Raw genomic sequence first — 26145 nt, 5'->3', positions numbered from 1 at the left:
AGAAGTTCCAGACTTTACCTCATTGGCCAAAATTGTGCAAAGTGTCCATTCCTGGGTGAACCACCGGTCTAGGATACAGAATTACCATAGTTAGCCTGGATCGATCAACATTCTCCCCCTGTGGCAGCAAAGAGTTCCAGACTGCCCTGCCATACAAGGTGAACATGAACAAAATCAGGGTTCAGTGAGGAAAGGGTGGTGGCAGGTGACTATGTCTCCTTCCTAATCTCTATTTGCATGGAAACATATACACAGATTTACTCATTCATACCCCTAATGACAAGTATTTCTATCTAACTAACACAGTTCCATCAGGTAGACTCTGCCCTCTGTGCTGCACAGTTTGGAAACTGTCTTCTTTAGAACATATTTTCAGTTTGGTCAAAGTACTTAGGAGCGCATACAAGGCCCCACATATTAAATTCCTCAAACAGGATCTCCTAAGCCTGCTTTAACTTTATTGAATCCCAATCCCTCTAACTAATGACATTCCATGATATCAATTATGGGGAGAGTTGATCTATCATCACTGCTTAGAGCCTCACTAAGTGGCGATGGCATAGAAGGGGAGACGAACATAGGGTTACTTCTAAAACTCATCATGATCAAAAGGTCAACTTCATATAACCAGTTTCTTTCTGTCCCTGTGGTTCGATAATTTCCTTCAGAAAAGACCCAGAAGCCTCCCTTTACCGTATATGTCCTCATCTTTCCATTTCAGGAAACCTCTTCAATTCACGATGGTCTCGCCTGTGTTCAGCATGGTACGCTGTCTTCCCTTCCCTCCACGAGGATGGTTCCACAGATGAAAACAGGTAATTTATGACCAGGGCAAAGTGATGTAGCTTCTATTCTTTACCCTTTCACCTCTGGCTTCATTGTCTTTGTCTGAAATCCTGTTACTGGGGATGGAGGGGAAATGGAGCTTTTCTTCTGGAGTTGGGCTGGAGTTCCTCCTTATCTCAGTCCAGCTGAGCTGGGACTGCAATTTGTTCTAGGAGACTGTCACACTGGAAGAGTAACTGAGCTCATAAATTAGAAGAGAGCTGAGGTCCAAAATACCAGAAGGTGAATCAGGATGTTCTCAACAGTCAGAGGAGCATGGCAGAGGCAGATGTCAGTTGGGAAATGGATCCAGAAATTCAGTGCCAGGACAGTGTGAGCAGGAGAAAGCACCTCCTGCCCCCCGCATCAAGGGAACAAATAGAGAGAAGGGGATGGAGCAACTGATGGACATGTGGGTCAGCCAGTCTGGCTTAACCAGGAGTTGTTTGGATAAAAAAAGTCTTCCAAGTTGTTCGCATCATCAATCTATTGGGCTTTGAGAATGGCAGTGATAAAAATAAGAACACATTTCTAATTTTCTTGTTTGAAATGAGTTGCTTTGGGATTGAAAGCTATTTATTCTTAGAGTAATCTGAGGTTCTCCCTTGTTCTCATACTTTAACCTCATCTTACTCAAGATTCTTTCTAGATTTAGGGATCATTATTCACATGCAGTTACATTGTATCTTCAGGGAAAATGAGTTGGCATGGAGTTTGTTGTGTCTGTCTCCCTATTATTGCTGTGGATTTAGATGTGCTACTTTGTACAGCATGTTAAAGAAAATAACCTGGAGACACTATGCATGTACATTTGGGTTCAGATGACAATTTATTCGATAGATTCATTCTGTGTAGAGCAATTAAGCTGTATTTTCTTATACATGCCTGCATTGAAAAAGAATGATTTTTTAGGGATAAATCTATCTATTGATAACTATATCTATATCTATGTCTACATCTATATCTATACCTAATCTCTATCTATATTTACATATGTCTTGGTTGAGAAGCCTTTTAGCTTCAAGGAATAGAAACTTGACAAATACTAACTTAGTCACGCAGAGGCTTATATGTCTCAGTTAACAATACACTTGGAGCCAGACAGTCCAAAAGCTACTCTTTTCATCTTTTTGCTCTGCCATTCTCACCATGATGGCTTATTGCCTCAGTGTCAAAAGGTGACTGCTCCAGCTCTAGCCATCTCATCTGTGTCCAAGTCAGGAGAAAAAGAAAATTGCTGGCACTTTCTATACTTTTATCAGGAAACGATGGGTTTCATGGTCTTGCTACCTACAGAGAAAGCTGGGAAAATGTGCTTTTTGTTTTTCCAGCTTTCATGGAAGAGGTGGTCCCAGAAGAATGGGGCTGGGGGTGATTCTGAAGTAAAGCAGCTAAGAATGACCCACGCCTCGCTGCAGTGAAGGCCCAACACAGGGCAGCAGTGACAATCTAAGGACAAGATCTTGTTTGTTGGTTTTAACTTGGGCATTTTTATAGGGTTTTCTTATTTAAAGGAAACTTTGCTTGGAATGCCATAACAGCCCTGAACAATAGTAGATGTTTAGAGCTTCAGAAGCTGAATTTAGAAACAGCCTGAGGGCTGGCGAGTGGGAATGTTAAAAACAACTTTTTAAATCTAATGTTTATTTGTTTGCCTTGCATTTCTTCCCTTATACCTATCTTTTCATAAAGAGATTTCAGGAGTCTTATAAAGGAACATAAATTATTACAAAGTAGCACAAGTTAAAGTTGGAGCAAAAAAGTGTATGGAGCAGAGCAACCTGGAAGCAGAAATTGGACCAGAAATGCACTTCATGTTGAGATAAACATGTACTCTGGGAGGGACCTAAATCTGCCTTTAATCTTTTTATCTGTCAAAAAGGACAATCATGGCAGTCACATACATAGGTCACAGGGCATATGAGGTGCAAACAGAGCCAAGGCATCGAGGAAGAGCACAGAAGAGGGTCCTACATCCAAGTATTTCATCTAGATGCCCAATTTCTCTTCCTTATTTTTTGGCTCCTGTTTCCTCTAGAACACATCCTATCTAGGTTTCCTTCTGCTATAGTGTAAATGACTCTCCCTATGTCTTGGAGCTGAATCAGGGGGAGAGTAGGCATCATCCATGGGTGCCCTCTTGCTTCCCAGTATTATTAATATTTGCACCTCCCTCTTGGTGGTGAGGGCTCCACAGCTGGTTGGCCATTTGCAGTATTTTTTCTAGTGCCTCTCTTGTGAAGTGACATTTTTGCTTTACTTCTTTTCTTGGGTTACAGGAAAAAGAAGACATATTTATTAGAACAAGTAAGGTATCAGGTACTAGTTGTATGTCTTCTAGTAGCTCATTTAATCTTCCTGCTGGCTTGGAAGGAGTCACATATTATAGTTGGGTTGAATTATTTGCCCAAGGTTAGAGCTCATCACTGGCAGAGCTGGGATTTGAGCTTGGATATGTCTCTGAAGTCTTTCCATTATATCGCTTTTTTTTTTTTTTAAACCCTGCATTTATTTATAAAACCGAGTTCTACAGCTGAAGTTGGACATCTGAGGTTAGGCTAATCTCTCCTCTTACCTCTACTCCGCAGCCAATTTCTCTGAGGGCTGTGCTCAGAAGTTTCCTGGAGTTGGAATTGGAAGGCTCATTTATTATTTTGTATTCTTTTACTGAGTAGCTGTGTGACCATGGGTATTTCACTGAAGCCTTCTCAAAGCCTGTGCAGTGGGAACTACGATTATAACCCCACTGGCTCCATGGTAGTGGCAGTGGGAGGGAGGGGTTGGTGTCAAACTCAGACTAGATCGTATTTGTTGTAATTGCTATGGAAGAAATACGCTTTAATCACATTCAATGCATTGTTTTTTACTTATTACTATGACCTCAAGATGTTGTTGTTGAGAAAAATCCTACTTCTCCTTTGGTTTTCAGCCCTTGGGTCACTTTTTAAGGAAAATCTGGCTGTCTTGTCTCCGGGAGTGCTGACTCCATGAGCTCCCTGTTCTGTTAATGTTTGCCTTCTTCCTGCAGAAAAGGGGAGGTTGACCGTTTTATTCAGGGCTGTCTTCCTAGCCTCTACCACAGGAGTTAATACAGATCAATAGGAATATCTCGGAATTTTAATGTCAGGTCAACCATCAGGTTGAGAGATCACTCCTTAAAACTAGAAGACTAAAATTTTTTTAGCAGATATTTCTTGCAGTGAGGTAGTTGCTTTGGGAAGGGAGGGCTTTTGGGGTCGTGTCAAAGGTGAATAGTTTGTAACTCAGACGTCTCATAAGGCTGATCCCACTCACAGCTCCAAGAGGAAGGACTCATGCTGGGGAAGTAAGCATAGGAGCAACTAGATAAAACAGATCCTAACTGACATTTTAGTGCCTCTCTGAAACAGAAATTGCTGGTATATTGTACTTACACACACAAGGCTATATACACTTACATCCATCTCTGTGGGCTCATGTGCACAGACACATGACACTGTAGTTGGACTCTGAGGAGCACACTCTGGGAAGAAGGGGCTTTGGAAACTCAGCTAATCATTCCTGCAGATCCCTCAGTTATTAGCAGGGACAGCGGCCATCCTACAACCACAGTCGGGCAGCCTCTGCCCCTGGCCGCTCCACACAACTCTGCAGCTCCTCAGTCCTCTGCCTTGGCAGAGTTTCCAACATTTAAAAGTAAATAAGTAGAGAATTTTCTTTTTCTCATAATGAATGGTTGCAAATCAAGCTCAGCTTATACCTAGAATCCAGGAACATATTCTTGGATTTGACTACCTGGAAACGAGAAATTTGAGGCAATGTCCTCCCAGCATGACTTCCTAACCACCAACATAGTTTAGGGGAGTATCCACACACAAGACAAGGGGGAACGGGCTGAGCTGCAAAAAGAAAATGGAAACATTCAAGGGAGACAGTAGGAAAATTTTTTTGACTCTGCAGCCAATCAGGCAATGGAATAAATGACTTGGGGAAATATTTGTGGCTCCCTAAATAGAGGTGTTCAGGAGAAAAGTGAGATGGAACACATATTCTCATTGTCATTATTAAGCAGCATTTATTGAGTGTGGACAGAGTACAAGATAGCTTTCCAAAGGCTGAGGCACCCCCAGTTCCTGTGGAAAAGTGTGGAGAAGAGCTACACTTTGGCACTCTGGGCCATGGCAGAACTCATGACTCATGAGGACCCTGCTGGCGGTCAGAGTCTGTGACTTCGTGGCAAGTTTACAAACTCTGAGATGCCTTCTGCTCAGAAAACCGAGTCTCAGGCTGGTTATGAACATGAAAACATTAATAATTGCTGTGATCATTAATGGTAACTCTTAACAGTTTAGTTAGAATTCTATGTGAGATTTTTGCTATTGTGTTTTAAAACATTATTAATCAGACATATCATTTTTCTTATTTGATATAGAACATTGCGATTGGGAATAACCACTAAGCATTGATGTATTCTGCCTCATTTTGAATTGAAACAGGAGGACGAACAGAGAATGGTATGAATAAAGGAGAATGGGCTGGAAAGTTGCATGTGAGACAGAAAAAGGTAGGAAAAGTCTAGGCTTTTGTTCTTGTCCAGAATCTTATCATGTAGCAGAAGGAAGAAAAGTAGTTGGTCAAAATGCTCCAGAAAAACCTTCCTCATGACCTGCTTTTCCTTAGAACTACAGCAGGGGTAAAAGACAGAAACATAGAATTGTCTCATTATTTCATAGAAAAGCCACCCTCCTAGTTCCCCTTTTTGGTTACTTTAAATAACCAACAACCAAACCGATAATTTGGGAGATATTTTCATTAACTCTGATTTCCTAGGGCCTGACTGGCTAACTTATGCATTGACTCATGAAATAAAACAGCACTTTTCATCAGAAAGAAGACGGGGTTGGGTGTGGTAGCTCACTCCTGTAACCCCAGAATTTTGGGACGCAAAGGCGGGGGGATCACTTGAGGCCAGGGGTTCGAGATCAGCCTGGGCAACATGGCAAGACCCCCTCTCTACAAAAAAATTTTTTAAAAAATTAGCCAGGTGGGGTGGTTCATGTTTGTAGTCCCAGCTACTCAGGAGGCTGAGGTGGGAGGGTCATGTGAGCCCAGGATTTTAAGGCTACAATGAACTATGATCACCCCTCTGCACTCCAGCCTGGGTGACAGAGTGAGACCCTATTTCTAAGGAAAAAAAAGAATTGAAGTTAAAAATTTTAAATATTAAAGAAAGGAAAACACTATATCCTTCCTCCTAATTTTTGACTCTTAACTAAAACTAGTCATCTTCTCTCCACTTTCACTGCACAGAGAGGACTTTCCAAATGGGCTATAACATTGCCTTTTTTCCCCTCTCTCCCCTCTTTTCTACCCGTTACTTTCTGCATCAATCTTGGGACTGCCACTTCCAGAAAACAAGGGAATACTGACACATTAAATCTTGAAAACACCACCCCCTTAGTAAAGCCTTCCTTTAGGGTAAGAAATGGAAGTACCTCTATAGAAGTGTGTCTTAGGAATTGTAGGTTTTCATGTATACCACCGATGTAGAATATAACAGAATCAATGATTCTAAGAAGAATGCTTAACGGAGTCTAGGAGTTACTAATTACCTTCCTTCCAGGGTATTTAACAGGTTACAAAAGTCAGAGAACAAAGCCAAAGAATCTGTGTTATCTAATTGCAAACATCAAGTGTGAATGGCTCTCTTTCCAGATGAAAAGGAAAAAAGAAAAAAAACAAAATAAAACAATGAAAGAACTATATGTCTGAAAAAGAGAAGTGTCCAGGATGTTTAGCATTCCATGGAAAAGCATTCTTCTTAAAGTTATTTACTAACAGAAGGACATTTTAGAAATCTGATACCCTGAAGCAGTCCAAGAAAAAGTGGCCTGAAAAAGACAGAATGATAAGATAAAAGCAGTAGAATAATTTAGAAAGAAATCCAGGATAAAAAAGGGCCAAGTGAGATAAAAAGGATAAAAAATTTGCAATTGCAGAATTAAAATCTGTACTAGAGATGATAAAGGACAAGATGGGTATTGAATAAAATTCCACACAGATGAGAGTGATACACTTCAGCAGCTCTTCTAGTAAAAAGAAGAAATATACCAAGAGACGAATACTCACAGAGAAAAGATATGGGGTTCATAAAATGGAAAGCCAACCTAGGAATTGGAGAGGAAACTAGAGTAATTGTAAGAAAACTTTCTTGAACTAAAAGAAACCACCAAAGTGTTCAGACTGAAAAGGGCTAAACACGTTTCAGGAAATATTAATAGAAAATATCACGTATCATTCCACCATGGTAAGTTTTTGAATTATGAAGAGAAATAAAAACAAAATAAAGCAGAGCTGAGAAGTCTCCATGAAGAAAATTTAAAAAGACAGTAACAAGCTAACTTTGAGAGAAGCAAAAAAATCAGGCTGACTTTAGACTTCTCCAGAAGGAAACAGAAGGCCATAGAGGGGTGACATCAATAGAGTGCTAAGATTAAAAGATTAGTACCTGAGAATTTGATTCGATCAAGTCTTGATTCATGTCTGACAACCCAGGAACACATTCTCTGACATGTGCCAGTTAACGCAATGTGTTATCACAGGCTTTTTTTGGAGGAACACTTGTCAACATAGGCTATGGTACAACTATGAGTTTAAAAATGAAGCCTGGTAAAGTGTATTTGTAAAATGAATTGTTTCTAAGGTGACTGAAATATAAGATATTTACTAAAATTCCCACAAAACCCTGGGAAGCAAGCAGATAAGATTTATGGCCTCTGTATGTAGACAAACTAAGATTTAGAGAGTTAAGAGGTGTATCTCAGGATCTCACTAATAGAAATGGAATCAGGATTCATATCTAATTCTTAATGCAGAGGGTGTGAGCTATCAGATCAGCATTGCCCCTTTCTGTTTTAATTTGATTTTGGGAAGTTTCTATAATAAAAACAGAAGGAAATAAAAGAACATTGGCTTGAAGGGTTGACTATACTTAAAATACATTTCTCTTTCTTTCCCAGGACTAGGTTAGTGTCTTTGTTTCATTAGAAGTCTCTTTAGATTCCACTAACAATCTTGCCAACTACAATAGGAAAAGCCCTTCAATAACAACGTGCTTTTATTTTGGGAGCCCTTATTTTGTGCCAGATACTCTTCTAGGCATAGGGTTCAAGATAAAGAGAAATAAACCAAACAAAATCACCTACTCATGTTTCCTATCAAGAATTAGAGGTCAGGAAACAAACATGCTTAGACAACAGCAAAAGGCACTCACTCTAGCTCTGGTAATTAACATGCCCACCATAATAATTAGCATACTCCATCTTGAATACAAAGGAACAACCTAGGATAACTAGGCATGAAGAAAACCAAAGTTATGAAAGGTGAACAAACAAAAAAATAGATGATGTGGAAAACAGAAATTATTCAGAGCACAGAACAGAAAGTGTCTTTTCTAAGGGCACCTTTACAAAATGTTCTTAGAAATATTTTAAAAGAAATTAAACCCAAAGACAGAAAGGAAATAGCAATTCAAATGCTTTTACAAATGAAAAATATTAGTTAAAACAAAAGTAAAAGGAAGGATAGACGGTTAAGTTGAAGAAGTCTCACTAAACACAGAGCAAAGATATGGAAATATGAAAGAAAAAAGAAAAAAGGACACAATAGGGACATTAATTAAAAAGATCCAGCATCTAATTAACAGCCATGGTCTGCAGTGGCACAGTCAGTGTGTCTCTGTTGTGGTAGTGGCTATTGTCATTGCTTATATATTCGTAAAAACAATAGCCAACATTTCTTGAGAGTGTTCATTGTGCTAGAACCTGGGCTAAGGTCCTAACCTACAATGTCCTGTTTTATCATCCTTTAAAACTACATATAAGGTAAATGGTTATGATGTGGTTATTGATTGTATTTAGTTGTGCAGACTGAAAAGAGAGTAGTCAAGAAAGAACTCTTGGGTGATTGAACACCAATAACTGAGATCAAAATTCAAAAGTAGGAGCTTGTTTAGGGAGAAAGAAGTTGGTTAAATTTTAACATGTTGAGTTAAAGGTGCCTAAAAGACTCCTGAATGGATAAAATCAATATATGGTTGTTTGTATGAGTCTGAAACTCAGATAAAAGGTATTGCCAGAGAGAGATTAGGAATCACCAATATTATCAGTTAAAACTAGGAAGTGGATGCAATCACTCAAAAAGAGAACACTGAAGTGTTCTGTAGAGAGGATTATTGGTAATATTTGTCAGAACAGTTTTAATGGTATTCATGGCACACACCAGATCACAGTTGAAGAATGAATGAAGAATTAGTTCATCACATTCTTCATCTGCCTCAGGTGCTAAATGGATTAATAACACCTATGTGAGTGGATACTGTAGGATTAAAAGATACCACGTTTGAAGAGTTTTTAGCAAAGTGCCTGGCAAATAGTACATGCTCAACAAATGCAGGAGAGAGATAGATACATAGCACTCCATAACTCCATATATCACCCAATCACTATAACATAATACTGGAATATATCGCTTTATTATGACAGTATGCTATAGTGATAGAGTGCATGGAGTTCAGAACTGGATAGACTTGGGTTTGTAGTCCAGCTCTGCCACTGTATAGGTGTGTAAAACTGGACCAGTCACTCTGTTTATGCACTTTTTCTTTCATCTGTAAAATGGAGAGTAGAGAAACAACTATCTTCTAAAATAACTTCTAGGCATTGTATATTATTTTGTCCTATAAAATGGTATTATTTTTAAAATATTTGTGTTCTGTTATCTGGCTGAACTCTTATGTAAGCTTGCAAATTAACATAGTTAGGGTTTGTTGTGGTCACACAATGGTGAATACAATGTGTTTTAATATCGGTTTGTGTTTTATCTTTTGTATTGTCCTTTTTCGTGTATGAAAGGTAGAAAGCCAGGGCTTTGTATATCTTTGCCTCAGATGCTTCTGCAGGGCAGACTTTTACTAAATTTGGAACAGGCTGTGGTGGGTATCTGGCACATGCAGTGCAGAAAGGAAAATGGACTGGACATGGCCAAGGGAGGAGAGGAAGAGGTGGGTGGGAGGCTGGCAAAACCCTCACAGGAGCAGTGGAGCTTTGCAGGCAGCTGGGCAGTACCTAGGAGAGCAGCAAGGTCTCAGTCCTTGTGGGGCCCCTCGGAGAGCACTGGCACCCCAGCACTAGCCAATGGGGACCTATGAACAGAGGAACTTTCCTTTGCCAAGACCAGGAAACTTTAGAATGGGGGGAGGGTAAAAAACCATAAGAGAGATTTGACTTCCCACTGATTTGTGTTGATTTCAGAACTAAAGAAATGTCATGTGTTTTGCATATGAATTTGTGCACTGAAAAATTATACCTGTAGCACACTCACACCATCTACTAAGAAATAAAGATAATTTTGTCACCGCTTTGTTGCATTTTGCTCATTATTTTTATTTTTGCCTTATTATACTGACCAGAACTTGAAAAACATTATAATAAAGGGCCTCACAATTAACAATGAGGAACAAGTTAGCTCTGATCTGCCTAGAACGGGAAGGAAGAAAGGTTCTGCATGGACACAGGTAAGATAGGTGCTAAGTCACATGTTACCCTCTCTAGCCCAAGACTGAAAAAACGAGACAAGCTCTCTCATCCCTCTGCTCTACTCCACCCACCCTCCCCGATTCCTGAATTTAGGTACAGAAAAAAATGTGAGGACTTCAAATAGAGTGAGGCTTATTTACCAGCATATGGCAAATTGAAGGCTCAGGGTAGGAATTTAATGCAATCACAGAAAAATAAATTACCTATCCTGACCACCCATGTATGTAGACTAAGACTCATCCCCACTCTTATCTCAGTGCTTCTGGAAATTTTTATCTTGTGTGATACTCTCACGGAAGCAGGTGTAGCAAGAACCAGTTGAATGCTACTATGCTAACCAGGCACTCCTAAATTTAAAAATGCTTCCTGTTTAGTGCCATTCTAATATCTGTTAATATAGGAAGCATTACACTTAAATGTTTCTCATGGCATGAGATATGAGTATTGTGCATGCCATACATATTATATTTTAAGTATGAAAGTTTAAGGTCAATTAATATTAGCTTGTCAGCCTTTTGCACCATCCCAAATGAAGGCCTTCCAAGGACTCTCCTTTCCAGGAATCTCATCCAGTGGGTTCCAGTATCCCTGCCTTCTTCCTCCCACTGCACCCCTTCCTACTTTCCCACTTGTTCCATTGTAATCCGCTGCCATAACTCTCAGTTTCCACTCTAAGCTTGCCCACCAGCTAACTTCTCTGACATAGAGTCCTCCACAGACAATCCCCCTCCTATCAAGCCCGCATGTTTTCCTGCAGCTCCTTGATCTGGGAGACATGGATGAGGATGGGGGTGGGTGCTAGCCACTAAGGACTCTTACTGCTGACCACTGCTGCTGCAAGTATGAAGGCTCAGATAAGAACATGAAAGACATAAAGAAAAAAGAAGAAAGTAATGGAGCTTAGTGCTGGACAGCATGAGCTTTCTTGTCTTTTTCAATTTTTTTTTTTGTTTTAGAGTCTCACTCTGTTGCCGAGGCTGGAGTGCAGTGGTGCAATTTCGGCTCACTGCAACCTCCGCCTCTCAGGTTCAAGTGATTCTCCTGCCTCAGCCTCCAGAGTAGCTGGGACTACCCAGTAGCACCACTACGCCCAGCTAATTTTTTGTATTTTTAGTAGAGATGGGGTTTCACCATGTAGGCCAGGCTGGTCTTGAACTCCTGACTTTAAGGGATCCACCTGTCTTGGGCATCCCAAAGTGCTGGGATTACGGGCATGAACCACTGTGCCCTGTCAGCATGAGCTTTCATGCCAAGCTGCCTGGATTGAAATCCTAGCTCCATCACACCTTCAGGGTATATCCTTGGACAAGTTGTCTGGTCTTTCCAAGCCTCAGTGGCTTCATCTGTAATTGGCAATAATAAGAAAACCTATTTCAAAATGTTATTTGAAGGGTGAAAGGGTATTACCTATATATCAAGCACTTTGCTCCATGCCTAGCAGAAATGAGTGCTTGATCAATGATAACTAACAGAACATTATCTTCATCGTATTTCCACCTTCATATAGAAACAGCCTTGAGGCTGTGGCTGTCACAGTATACATCTCTGTGCCAGACATCTACCCCAGGTTTTTTATTCAGCCAACCCTCTCTTACAGACCTTTGAATCCCTTAACACCAAAGACTTTCACAACCACTCCACATAAAAAACATATCCCATGCCCATGCCCTGGGCTGTTTTACTATTCACAGTGGTTTGTCCTTTGAAATCTTAGTCTTCAGCATTTGATTTTCTGAGACCCAATGCCCATCAGCTCTCACTCTCTCTCAACATACCTGCATTTCACATCATCGATAGCTCTGATTTCTGAATGATGTTATTTTTCACAAACCATCAGTAGCTTTCTGGCTTCACATCTTTCTTCACCTGGTTCAGGTTCCTGAGGGCACCACACAGTTTCTTTACTGACATTTCCTCTTACTCTCATTCTTTGTTGTCCTTTCTCAGCTACTGATCTGCCAGAACCTGAGTCTGGACCGCCCGACGTGCGCTGTGTAGTGTGCAGCCTGCCACAATAGCCACATTCCAAATGTTCAATAAGCACACGTGGCCAGTGGCTACTCGATTGCACGGTACAGATTGTAGAACCTTTTCATGATTGCAGAAAGTTCTACTGGACAGCAGTGCTATATCTAAACAATTGACCTTCTCTCTTCTACACCTTATAGTGAAGAACACTTCTGGGTAAGACAGAACAACTCTGTGGTTTGGTGTTCCTGAAACTTCGGTGCATTCAGTCTCAATGTCTTCCAGAATGCCTGGAGGTGTTCAGAATCCACCTCATCTCCTATCTGGTTCTGCCACTGTTATAATATTTCACCTATCTTTTCAAACCTTCCACTCCACCACCTCCACCAGCTTTGACATCTCTCTCAGCAGATGAGCTTACCTTCTTTTTTACTGCAAAATCAATGAGATGAAAATTCTCTTAATTCCCTTCTCTGTCAGTTATTATCATGTCTCTCTATGCCCATCCTTTATTTTTTTTCTTCTTGTTTAAGGCTAATCCTACCACCTATGCTTAGGATTAATTCATCAGCCAACGAATATTTATTGAGCAAGTACTACATGCCAGACACAGTTTTAGATGCCAAGATTTAGCTGTTAACAAAACAATGTCTCTACCCTCATTCTAGTGTTGTCACATAGACAATAAACAAATACCTCAGATGGTGATAAATATAACAGAGAAAAATGAAACAGGCTGGGTGTTAGGGTGTACCAGGGTGGAGTCCGTTGCTATTTTATATTGAGTGGTCCAAAAAGGCTTCAGTGATCTGGAAACAAATAACAAGAAAGTCAGGGAGTGAGCTGCGAGGGTGTCTGATGGAAAATGACGAAATTCCTGGCAGAGAAGATGTCAAGCACAAAGGCTTGGGACATGCACAAGCTCATTCTGTTGGAAGGAAAGCAAGAGGGATCACATGTGAAGAAGACAGAGACCAAGGACAAACAGAGAAGACATGATCGGGGATGTGGCCAGGTCACGTAGCTTCTCTCTGGCCACAACAGTGAGTGAGTGGAGAAGCCACGGGAGGGTAGGAGCAAAGGAAAGACCTCATCTGCCTTGCATTTTTGAAAGGGTCATTTTGAGTGTTGGATTCCCAATAGTCTACAGGGGCAAGGATGGGAATAGGGAGATTTGCTAGGAGGCTGTTGCAATTATTCAGGTGTGGTGGTATATTTAGATCAATAAGAATGGCAGGTTGGCCTGAGGGACAGTGATGGAGGTGGTAAGGAGTGGTGTGAACGTGTGTCTATTTTGAAATCAATCCATCATTTCTTACTTCAGGAGGAAATTTGTTTCTCTGTCTTCTCTCATATTGTAAAGTTATTTACCTTTAGCAGCTCACTTCTCTCAGAAGAGAAGCTTAAATCTCCATCTTAAAATTTGAAAGGGCTTTCTCTCAATCCTCAGTGTCTCCTTCTCTAGTCATTACTCAATTTCTTCTTAACAACGTTTGACAGAGTGTATCTCCTTAGTCTTCTCATCCCCTCCTCTTCCCACTAAAATCTGTCCCCAAGTAACAAAGCTGATCTGCTCAGGCTAGCACTGCCACTGATTAGAATATTGCCAGATCTATTGGGCCTTTCTCTCAGTGTCTTACCTGACCACATCGTGTCATCTGACATTTTCAAACTCTCACTTTTCTTGACTTCCTTGACAATGTTCCCTACGTGTTTTTCTCCTACACATCTGATTCCTCAAAGCTCCTCACAGACTCCTCTTCCTCCACTCACCTCGTAAATATGAAGGTTCCCAAGCCTCTGCCTTTAAATTTCTCATCTTCTGCTCTTCTTATCTTGAAGGTAATAGTTGCTAGAAGAAATAGATCCCAAAATGATGATGCCTCAAAATCAATAAAGGCTTATTTCTCACTCAAGCAATAATAGAAGACAAACATTTAGTGTTTTAAAATTGAAATTCTAACCCAGGGGCCAAAATACCAGATAGCTATCAGATACCAGAGTGAAGGGGATAGAGACCACTGCAAAGGAATCTTTAAAGTAGATATCTGAGAACAGGTTCCATTATTTTAAGACTCTGGAGAGATGTTGAGAATATAAAAGTTTAAGAGAGTGGAGAGCAAGGCAGGGGGGTGGGCGGAGGGTGAATTTTGGGGGACGCCTTCAGAAGAAGCACCTGCCAGTTGTGTGTGAGTCCCAGCTCTCCCAACAGGGTAGGGTTAATTAATCTTCCTCAACTCCAGGAAAGATAACTAACATAGGCTTCAACAGCACCTTCTGCAGTTGAGGGACCCTGCACACTAATGCCTAACTCATGCCTGAATAAATGTAAATTGGTCTAAGACAAGGTAAAGGATAAAAAGAGGAAGGGGCTATGTTTATTAAGAAACCACGTTCCTATCAATAGTGGGCTAGAAATGCATGAGTTTCCTGTGGACCTAATAGGGTCTACATGGGAGGGAAGGCAGGCCTGAGGCTGTTTTAGGTCCTGCCCAAGAGGAGAAGAACGTGTCTCACAGAGAGAGTCTGTATGCAAGGGACTGCAGAGAAGCAGGGTCCAACTAGGGACCGGGAAGCAGCCAGCCAACACACAGCTGTGGCAGCTGTTGGGGGAAGGACCCAAAAACAAAAGAATGAGTCAGGTGTGAGCATCTGCCAAGCCTGGAGTGCATGGGTGATTTTAGTTTTCTCTCCCTAAGTTTTGTTAATGGTGGCATAAGCTTACATCTAAGCATGGAGGAACAGAGGCTTTGTCACAGGTAGGAAAAGGAAATGAGGAGTGAGAGCTGTAAGCTTGAGACATGATGAAGAATTAAACACATGCAGCAGTGCAAAAGAAAAAGGCTGCAAACTCCAACATCTTTCTAACCCAGTCCATTCCAAAACTAGGGAAAAGGTTGAGACCTGAAGCATATTCCTCCAACAGAAGGGACACACTCCTAACTTGTCAAGACAGGACCTGGCTGCAGGGTCAACAGGAAGTTCCAACCCGTGACCTCAGCTCTTGTCCTAGGCCCCAGAGGCCATTAGCACCCAACTGTTAGAAAAGATGTAGATGGTGTTCAGAGAAGTAGAAAGGAGGATAGATGAGAACACATCTATGCTATTTTAGGGCAAACAGTAGACCTGCTGTCTTATCCCATTCAAAAATGAGTTAACAGAAAAAGAATAAACAGCAACATAGGGCTTATGCATAAATTCCTCAACTAACAAGAAGAAATGAAACAAAGAGCAAAGAAAGCTAAAGAGCACACTCAAAAACTAAATCTTTAAATCAACAATTTACACATTCAAGAAAATTTTAGAAACAAACAAAAACACTTGTCAAAAATGCAATAGAAGAAAACGTTCCTGAAATGAGGAAAGATCTTTCCATTTCTGGAAAGACAGAAACCATAATTTTGTTTCTGGTTTTCTTTGGATGATTAAATTGTAGGAGCCCTCTGTCCCTCCTCCCTCTTTTCCCTTCCTCCTTCTCTCCCTTTCTTTGTTTCCTCTTTACCTCCCTCCTCTTTCTCTTTCTTCCTTCCTTTCTTTTTTCCTCGATGGTGTTTGTATTTGAAAAATGAATACCTATTATTTTTAGAATTAGGAAGAAGCTTTTTTAATTAAAAACACTGTTTAAGGCCAGGCACGGTGGCTCACGCCTGTAATCCTAGCACTTTAGGAAACCAAGGCAGGCAGATTGCCTGAGTTCGAGACCAGCCCAGGCAACGTGGTGAAAATCCGTCTCTACTAAAAATACAAAAAGTTAGCCAGGTGTGGTGGTGCATACCTATAGTCCCAGCTACTCAGGAGGCTGAGGCATGAGAATTGCTTGAACCCAGGAGATGGAGGTTGCAGTGAGCGGAGATTGCGCCACTTCACTCCAGCGAGGGCAACAGAGTGAGACACAATCTCAACAAACAAACAAACACACTGTTCAATAATATGCTACCATTAAATGACAAACTTTGAGTAACTACAGGTAGAGAAAAACCTAGAATCATCTACAGTTGTTATAAAGCCCTGGCATTAGGAAATTATATTTTAATCAAGATAACTGTCAGCTTGTGGACTTGAGTCACATACATAAAAAGACCTGGGATAGGACAGAACTAGAGTTAAAAGAACAACTTTAAAACTGGGAAATGACATGAATGGAATGGGATCACAAGCTTAGCAACACACTACAGATCAATCGAATGAAATTAGTGCTCATATTTATACACATTCAACAGGTGATGAAAATGGCGCTCCAAAGTGAAAAGTTCATAAATGGTGCTCATTCAATTTTTGGAAAAATTTCTAAAATGTCATAGCTCTTCCTTGTTCTGTATGCCAAAATATATTCCAGATATGTTGGATTAAAGAATAAAGTGTCAAAAAATATTTAGTGAAAAATACACATGAGTATCAATTTGATTTCCTGATGGAGAAGCCTTAGCAAAAAGATAGCAATTCCTAGATGAGTTCATATAAAAATGTAAACTCTCTTTTGGCCTGAAACACTATTAATACAAACAAAATTAAAGGGCCAGGAACTAACAGGGGAAAAATTACAATAATATGTAGAAGACAGTAGGGTAGGAGTCTTAATATAAAAAAAAGTTCTCATTAATAATAAAATATACTTTACTATAGATAATATAAACGTATATACAATGAAATTTCATTTAAAATATAAGAATGAGAATAGGGTTCTTATTAATAAAAGCAACAATGGGCAAAGAACATGAACAGTTACTCAAAAGAAAGTTGTTCAAATGGACAACAAAATGTCCATTTTAAATAATAATTTTAAAATTCAAAATAAAACAAAGCATATACCGTATTTGGCCTGGGTGGGAGAGAACTTTGATAATAACATCCATCCCAAAACACAGGGAAAGAGTCATGCCCTTACACTGTTGGTTGGAATGTAACAGGTAAAAACTTTCAGGAGGGCAGCTGGTTATATATATAAAGATCTTAAATATGTCCACATTTTAATTTTTTATTTATCTTATTTAATTTTAATTTTATTTAATTATTTATTTATTTATTTATTTTGAGAGGAAGTCTTACTCTGTCGCCCAGACTGGAGTGTAGTGGTGCCATCTTGGCTCACTGCAACCTCTGCCTCCTGGGTTCAAGTGATTCTCATGCCTCAGCCTCCTGAGCAGCTGGGATTACAGGCGTGTGCCACCACACCTGGCTAATTTTTGTAATTTTAGTAGAGATGGGGTTTCACTATGTTGGCTAGGCTGGTCTCGAATTCCTGACCTCACGTGATCCACCTGCTTTGGTCTCCCAAAGTGCTGGGATTATAGGCGTGACCCACTATGCCCAGCAAAAATATGTCCACATTTTTAGATCTAGTGATTCGACTTCTAGGAACTCATCTCAAGGAAATAATAAGAGATGCATTTAAACACATAAAAGGATGGATGCAATACTCACACTTACAAAATTTGGGAAATGACTTCAATATGCAATAATTGTGGACTGGTTTAAAAATAAAGACACACCTATTTGAAAGGTTACTCCCCAGTCATTAATATTTTCAAGAAATAATTTGACCAATTGAAACTGCTCAACATACATTGATAGGTGAAAAATATCAGTATACAGTACAATATTACAGTAGGATTGCAATTTTGTTTTACACACGCACAGAAATTTTAATAATGATTATTTCTGGGAGGGATGATTACATGTGATTTACATTTTTTGTTCTGTGTCTTCCACATTTTATACAAATAATATGTTTTGTTTTAAACTTAGGATGGATGTCATTTAAAAAGCAGCAATTTTGATATTGGAAGTGGACAAATCACAGAGAAGGTGCCCAGTTGCTACAGGGTTTCTTTCTACCCAGAGTTTATTCCTGTTCAGATGCACCAGAAGGGGGCGCCTCAGCCTCTTCCCACTGATGGACAGCTGGATCACCTGGTAAGTCTGGAATATTCAAGTCTGCAGGATTCACTTTCCCTCATGGTTATGCTCCTTTTCTGGGTCTCTCAGAAATTTCCATAGAAGAAGGATATGGAAATTTGAATGACACCGTGAGAGTTTTATCTAGTCACGTGATTAACAGTCTGTGTTGGTGATGTGTGCTTTTGTCAACCTGTTCTACCTGGACAGCTGCTGCAAATCAGGAGTGCCTCTCCATCAGGAAAAGACAGAAACAGAACAGGACTCTACCCAATAGCTTTGTCTTAATCGTAACAAACAGGTTCACGGAAATGACCAAATTCACAACTATAACTTAGGAGGTTGACTCAGCCGCCAACTAACTGTACCTGAATCAGAGTTTGCTTCTTAAAAAGTTATACGCTCTTCTTCATGGAACCAGTTAGGGGGCAGCAGATATCCTGGCATCTTTTGTTGTCTAAAGGAAGCTTCCAATTAGGAGAGCCTAAAGTTTCTGTGTATTATTATTTTATTTGCCATGTGACATGGTCTGGCAGTTCCATCCTGCACCAGTTGTTCATTTTGGAAGCCAAATCTCTCACCTAGCAGAGTGCTTATAATTCATTACTGAGCAAAGGTTAACCCAAATAATAAAGTATCCTATATAATTACTGCACTCTGCATCAGCCGTTTCAGTTTCATCATTATCTAAATATTACGAAGCCCCAGCCTTCTCTTTTGGTCTATCATTCTGTCTCTCACACACGCTTAAGTAAACTTTATTTTGACTCCTTAAAATACCCTCAGGATGAGAATGCAAGTAAGGGGATGAGTGTAGGCATCTATAAAATGGCTTCTGCAAAGACCTCAAGATGCTAATTTAAGAGGATGAAGCATAGCCCAGCCTGTGGTAAAAAACATTTGCTTTTCCTGATGCATGCAACATTGTGGAGATGCTACTTTTGTGAGTATGTGGGGTGTGTGTGTGTGTGTGTGTGTGTGTGTGTGTGTGTGTAGCTACTGAACACTCTGAGAATTTTGTCTGTTCAAAAAGAAACAACAGAAACACGATGCTGAGCTCTTGAGGATCCTTGAACCAATGTCTTCTTTTTGTTTTCATTACGTACCTTTTTTAGTTTCCAGAAGTTCCTCATGGGATACTACTACCTACCAGTAGTAGGTGTGGAAACTGGACCACAGAGAGGTAGACTGACTTATAACTTTCCAGCCAGGGACAGAGCCAAATGTGTAGTAGGGTCTTCCCAGTACCAGTCTGCCCTGGTGACTTGTCACAGAGCATTTACCCATCTTTCCAAGGCTCTACAAAGTAGGATGTAGGGAGTTCAGGTCAGCCAATAAAGCTTTTTTAAAAAAGGAAGAGAAATAATACCAGTAAGCAACATTGACTATGTACCAGCATATTCTATGTGGCTCACAAAATTAACGGAGCTATCCCTGACAACAATCCTATCTATGAAGGGGGTGCTATTCTTATCCATATTTATTATACTAATCGGGGAACCAAGTCATTTGTCCAGCAGTTTGAAAATGGTGAATCCTAAATTTGAACCCAGGCAGTCTGACTGCAGGACCCATACATTCAACCACTACTTTTTACCTCATCTTCAAATGGTATTTTTCATATTTCAGAGCACTGAGGTGCCTGTGCCCTTGGTCACTGGGAGGCCATACTTGGCTGCACCCGTCTGGACCATCAGGGTCTTCCCCAGTCAGAGGCCACTGCCAGGGCCAGAGACAATGGAGAATTATTTAGTTCCCTACAGTTCTAGAAACTGCCTCTGTTTCAAGCCCAGGAAGAAGGCGTTCTGAGGAGGACATTTCTTCTTGGGACAAGGACCCTTGGTGAGATTTGGCCTTTATGCACCTCCATCTGAAAAGCTAAGCTTCTCTCTGGGAATTCGAATTGAGGGTTAGGGATGATTGCTCAGATGGGGAAAGTGTGAAATGGTAATCACTTTCATATGACACTCGAGAAATGTTATAATAAAGCTGAGTAAATTGGAGCATGAGTTAGCCGGTCCTTTGCCTAATGATGTCACCCACTTTGTGCTTCCTCCAGCCTATGATTAATAAAAGAGGGGTTATGACAGTAACTCACTCCTAGTGGGCAGCAGTGACGTCAGCAGCAGCTGAGCAAACTGACTACATTTAGTTGTGCGTGTGTATGTGGGCATTTTTTTTTTCCTGTGACTAACATGAAGCTAACAGCATCTAATAAAACAAAAGCTCCTTGAAATTTGGGAAACTTATTGGGTGAACTCTTTTCTACAGGGAGCACCATTTTAATTATTCTCAGCTCATAGTTAAGTGATGTTGGAGTTGGCCAAAATTACCTTGTTGGCTTTCTGCCCCTGTTTCATTAAGGGATCACAAATGAACCCCTGGCCTTTGAGAGAGAGGTTTTCTGGAGTGTTTTTTTTTTCCCTTCTACTATAGAGGTTCCTCCCTCATTCATTATACTCTTCCATCTTTTAAGAGGAACTCAATGAGTAGAAGAGGGATTGTAGCCATAAGTTATTTTTTGAGAGTTTAAAGCTGGTTGTAGAATTCAGTGATTCCATTTTAAACTCTAAGAATATTGTGCTTAATTACAGTTTGCTTTTCCAATCTGATAAAGTGACAGAAGTCCTACTTACTATTTCACCTTTGCAAACTTGACCTTCCTAAAATTAGAGTGGGCCACCTGGAAATATTTGCTCACCTGGCTGAGCTGCTGCCAGTGTCCACGCGAGTCCACAGGACTCGTGAACAGCAGCACTCAGACCATGCCTTGGAGCTGCTCCCACAGAGGGCAGAACCTTTGGACTCTATTAGGACACGAGGGAGGCAGCAATTCACTGATTTAAAAAAAATACACACAGGACTGCCCCCAGGCTTTTCTGTGGGGCTTTTTCCCTCCAAGCAGTGATTTGGGAACAGGCTGTGGGGGGATCTTTGTGGACACGCAAAACTGGATGCAAAGCAAGATTGCTGCCCTCTTATCAGTCCAATGGAATCTACGTGCTAAACCACCATGTCTTCAAGTCAGCAATGGAACTTATTACCCAAGGGGATCCAGGTGAGAAAAATGATTACAATAATCTGTTCCATGTTCCTTGGGGAGTATTTTTCAACAATCTTCTGGGGCAATAGGAAGATAAATTGTTGAAGCAGATGTTTCCTGATTGGGTTAGAACTGAGTCATGATAAACAATTTTGAAACATATATTGGTCAGGAAGAATGTTGAGGGCATATTTCTTCAGGTTGAGTTAGTCTGGGTTTTTTTCAATGTATGTTTTTCTATAGTGGTTGTAAATGAGTATTTCTCTCAATATTGAATTCTTTTACATGTACCGCATGGTTACCTCTTGGGAAGAACTCCAGGCATTTCTGAATCATTTGAAAGTTGATTGAGTCCTTTGGTTCCAAAATGACCATTTACCTGAGGAGACGGTGATTCACAAGTTGGAAGAGATGACACAGCGTCAGAGTGTCTAAGACATTCCCCTCATGGCTCCCTTCATCTTAAAATGATCTCTGACCTACCCTTTCCTTTCTGGAGGACCCATGTCACTCAGGAGGTAAGTGATGAACCGGGGAAGTAAGCCCTCACTGTCTGGACAACAGGATTTCAGTTCTAAGCTAGTTTCACCCAGGCAACTTCCCTTTTGTGCATTTCACCAATACTTGTTGATTACTCTTATGATTTTCCATGAGGTGGAATCCTTCACAATAGTTTCCCCAGTCCTCACAGGAGAGCAACACCTGGAAGGGCTGGAAGGGCATGGCCTTCCTTTAACAGCCACACCACTTCCTTTTACAAAGGAAGTCTGGAGAATATAATGTTGCTTGCAACAGCCATTAGGATTTAGCAAAACACTGTTTTATCTCTTTGGATATTGATTGTATGTCATTTCCCTAAGGTATTAAACAAATAAAATCAAGCTACAGCATATTCGTTTGCTCTAGGAGAAAGGCAGGGTAATCTTACTTTTGTGAATTTTACTTCAGGGAATTCTCTCTTGCATGGATTTATCTGATACTGAATTGCTAAAATGAACAACTCAATCCTTTATTCATTTATTCTTTTGCATGAGTCTCTTGTCTCCTAACAACTTGGGTGTGGGCCAGCCCATCTCATTTTGTTGCTGGCCACCAAGATTCTGCTTTGGGTTAGAACAAAAAGCCAGCAGGAAAATGTATTGAGGCCATACATGGAAGTTGGTTGGAGCAACGATGTTGCCCAAGAGGAGCATTGTATCTGTAGTCTCTAGTAATCAGAGAACATAAGATGCAAGAGGAAGCAGAATCACTTGAATTATTAGTATTTTGTAGAGTTGCAATGTTTTTCTTGGTTCCCAAGGTCTCTTGGAGATGGATAGGGAGAAGGTTGGGTGAACTTCACAACTATAACATGAAATCAGGGTATCTCAAGTGCAGAACAGTTAACACCGTAGGCCAGATAATTTCTTGTTGTTGGGGGCTGTCCTGTGCATGGTAGGATATTCAGCAGCATCCCTGGCCCCTACCCACTAATGATCAGTGGACCCTCCCTCCCAGCTGTAACAACCAAAATGTCTTCAAACATTGCCAGATGTCCCCCGGGTAGCAAAATCGCCCCAGTTGAGAACCACTGCTGTAGAATGAAGAGTAATAGATTACTTACTGGATTTTTTTCCTTCTTCTCTTTTCCCCAGTTGTTTTAGTTCTAGTATCTGGGTTCCCTTGGTTCAGAAAACAGCATTTCCAAATACTCTGAAAACAGAGTGCTCTTACATAGCAGAAGGCCTTGTGGGATATTCCAGTGGTTCTGAAAGAAATGTGAAGCTTAGGAATCAAGTTTCAGATTAACCATTTCTGACCCTGTTCTCAATGAATTTCAGGGGACTTTTTAATGTTTCCCCCTTTCTCTCTGTTTAGAGCTATTCATTCATTGATTTAACTTGAAAGCAAAACAGCTTCCCAGTTCAATTTTGAATGTGAAACACTGCTTCTCCTTTGTCCCAACTCTTTCTAACATTCAACCCAAGTTATGCACAGGTTGTGGCTGTCCAGGAAATAGGCAGTGTTTGCCAATCCCATGTTCAATGTCAACCATTTGATGAGACCCTTCTTCATCACAGACTCTCGCAGTCTCCCTGCAGCAGATAGTACTCTGGATCCTGCCCACATTCTCTGTCACCCCTCACCAACAAGGCCAGGTTTTCCGGCCTGAGCCCCAGAATAACACATTAGCTGCTGGGAACACCTTTTGATTTCTCTCCATAGTCACGTTTTATGTTCGGTTTCCCAGACGGAATGAACCAGAAATCATGCGTTTTTGGAAACAGATTTTTTCATAGGAAGGAACGAAAACACCCTGACTCGTCAGCGCTCTTGTCCGTGCCTCTGAACTCCCAGCCTTGTGTCATTTCAGCTGAATCAGAGAACAACATCCCAGTCACCTGCTTGGGGCGTTCACGTCTCCTGGCTTGTATTTTTGACTGAATAACAGCAATCCGTGAGCAGCAGCTAAAATAATAGAGCCCTGAAAAATGTCCCCCCCCTCCCCGTCCCGCTTTTCTGGGCCTGTCTCCTTGCTCAAGGAGTAGGGAGGAAAGACACCAATTAATAGCGTGGATGAAAGCTGAAGGACAGACGGTTTGCTTGAGAAGAAAAGTGAACATTCTTGCTTCCTCATCTATGCCAACTTTGAACAGGGACAGCTGCTGCCACAGGTAAACACCACTATAGGGTTGGCCATGGCCCTAAGCTAGGTGTCACCGCAAGCCACAGGCCGGCACACGAACGCTGGCCTCTCCCCCATTCGCACAATTGAGCTCTTATCCTTAAACGAACTTTGTTTTTTGACCAGCTCACTAATTGTGATTGAAAACACCAGCTCCCCAGCAATGCACACGCATTGGAGTTAGCAGCAGCAAGACAGGCCCTAATTGCTCCATTTACATAAAAGTAGAAACATACAACTTCTAAATATAAATCTCTGGCACATCGTTCCTTTTGCAATTACAGTAAAATAAGGTACCACAGTTTCCCTCCCGGCTCCTTCTCGCAGCAAGCTGCTCCACCGGGTTCGCTAGTGGCTGCTCCTCGAGGCGAGAACAGAGCCATGCAAATGCTCCAGCGTGGAGTTGGGTTTGTGAAGTCGCCAGTAAATCAGGCCGCCTCCACTAGGTGAATAACGCGGTGGCAGCGGGCCACTTTGCTAGTGCAGTCGCTGGAGGACCGCGCTCTGCACTCAGAAGGGGGCAGTTAGCTGGTGCGCGAGCGCTCCCTGCTCGCCTCTGTCCGCGGGGAGCCAGTCGGCCCCTCCGCAGGTCCCGCTCCCTGACATTTGCTGTGGTTTCAGTCCCTGGCAGTGAGGGCTGGGTTCAGAGATTCCCAGCTGCACTCACTGAAGAGTGATTTTTTTTTCCCCTCCCTGAATTCTTTAGCTGCCAAAAGGGGGGAAAAATCAAGAGCTGCTCTTAAAAGAAGTTGCCCTTGCTGGTGCTCAGGGTAAAAATAGAGGCTGCCGCTTAGACCGGCTTGGCCCTGGCTCCAGGCATCCCGCTAGCTGGGCTCGAGCAGCGGCCGCGTTCCGGCGTGATCCCTGGAAGCTGCCAGCAGGTGCTGCTCAAGGTACAGTAGCAGGGCCGAGAAGCCGGGACCCGAAGGGCCTGGGGTGCGGGGAAGCTCCGGGGGAGGGGGAAGTGAAAGAGAAACCAAACCAAGGAAGGAGAAGTAGATTCTGGTCAGGACTGGGCTGACCAGCTTGTGCCCCGGGCCCTTGAGTTCCGCAGGGAAAAGCTGATTCCCAGTCTAGAATATTCCACAGAAGCTATTTTAACCTGCCTGCTTCCTCCACCACCCCCACCTTGATTTGCACCGAGCGAGGAGACATTGCCACTGTGGTGCAGGTGGTTGCAGGGGGGTTGCAGCGCTGCTGGTAGGCTGGTCTGGCAGGTGGGCACTTGGTGGCATCAGACGGCCAGCGGAGTTTCAGAGTCACACTTGTGTTGTGGCTCCTCTGGTCAGAGTGCTGCAGATTTCTGTGACACCCGTGTTTAAGAAGAGCCACCAGGCTTCTCAGAAATAGTATCACTTATTATCTGACGGCTGCCCTTGACCCCCACAGGTTCATATTATGGATCCCATTTTATAGATGGGAACACTGAGGCCTGAGTTTACACGGTGAGTGAGCAGAGGAACTGGGATCTGATCTGGGTTTGTTTTGTGCACCCCTGCCCCCATCACCTATACACACACACACACACTACTTTGTGTGTGTGTAGGGGGGAGGGGATGTTTTCAGGACACTAGGGTTCATGTGTGGGGCAGAGGTGAGTTTAGATGCCCTGAAAGTCATTGACTCCACTAATTCTCAGCATGAAGGGTGGAGAAGTTCCTTTCTTATAAAGGGTTTGAGTTCACCCAGTGCTAAACTGAGGGGCAGGTTTGGAGTTCACCATCATTAATCCTATTTCTGTCTTTGCCACTCAGATTCACTCTCTTCCTCTACAACCTAATTATTTTTTTCCTACTTCATTTCTGCATATGCAGTTCTTAGAATACTCCTTCCCCCCATCCCCATGCAGCTCAGCACCCACACTTTCTCTGTATCTAGCCAAGAGAGACCCTCTTACACAGAAAACTTCTGGTGTCCTAATGGAACCTGCTTAAGCCACACATCAGGAGGCCAGAGCCTCTCTATTTTGCTTGCGGGCACAGTGAAAAGTTTATTTTATGCATGTTAAATCCTGCATACAAAACAACATATCTGGTCATATGGCTCTCATTAGCTCCCAATTTTGCACATTTTATCCAGCTTGTCATGAGAACTGGGCTTATCCTTCAACTATACTCCTTCAAACAACCCTTCACCATTCTTGTCAGAGGACTTCTTCCTCCTGTGTTATTTAC

General features: G+C 41.6%; 1 long non-coding RNA gene across 1 annotated transcript in view; it reads right to left on the bottom strand.

The window, feature by feature from the left end:
* LOC104663126 overlaps positions 1-26145 on the bottom strand; it is an 84898-nt gene that overhangs the window by 48662 nt on the left and 10091 nt on the right. The window contains exon 2 of the long non-coding RNA XR_748098.1: positions 19370-19562. This is a non-coding gene — a long non-coding RNA (uncharacterized LOC104663126). The remainder of the gene's footprint in view (positions 1-19369; positions 19563-26145) is intronic.

Source organism: Rhinopithecus roxellana, chromosome 6, assembly GCF_007565055.1.
Source record: "Rhinopithecus roxellana isolate Shanxi Qingling chromosome 6, ASM756505v1, whole genome shotgun sequence".
In the NCBI taxonomy this organism is placed as follows: Eukaryota; Metazoa; Chordata; class Mammalia; order Primates; family Cercopithecidae; genus Rhinopithecus; species Rhinopithecus roxellana.
Note: the sequence above shows the minus strand (reverse complement) of the source record. Positions and strands in the feature narration are given on the sequence as shown.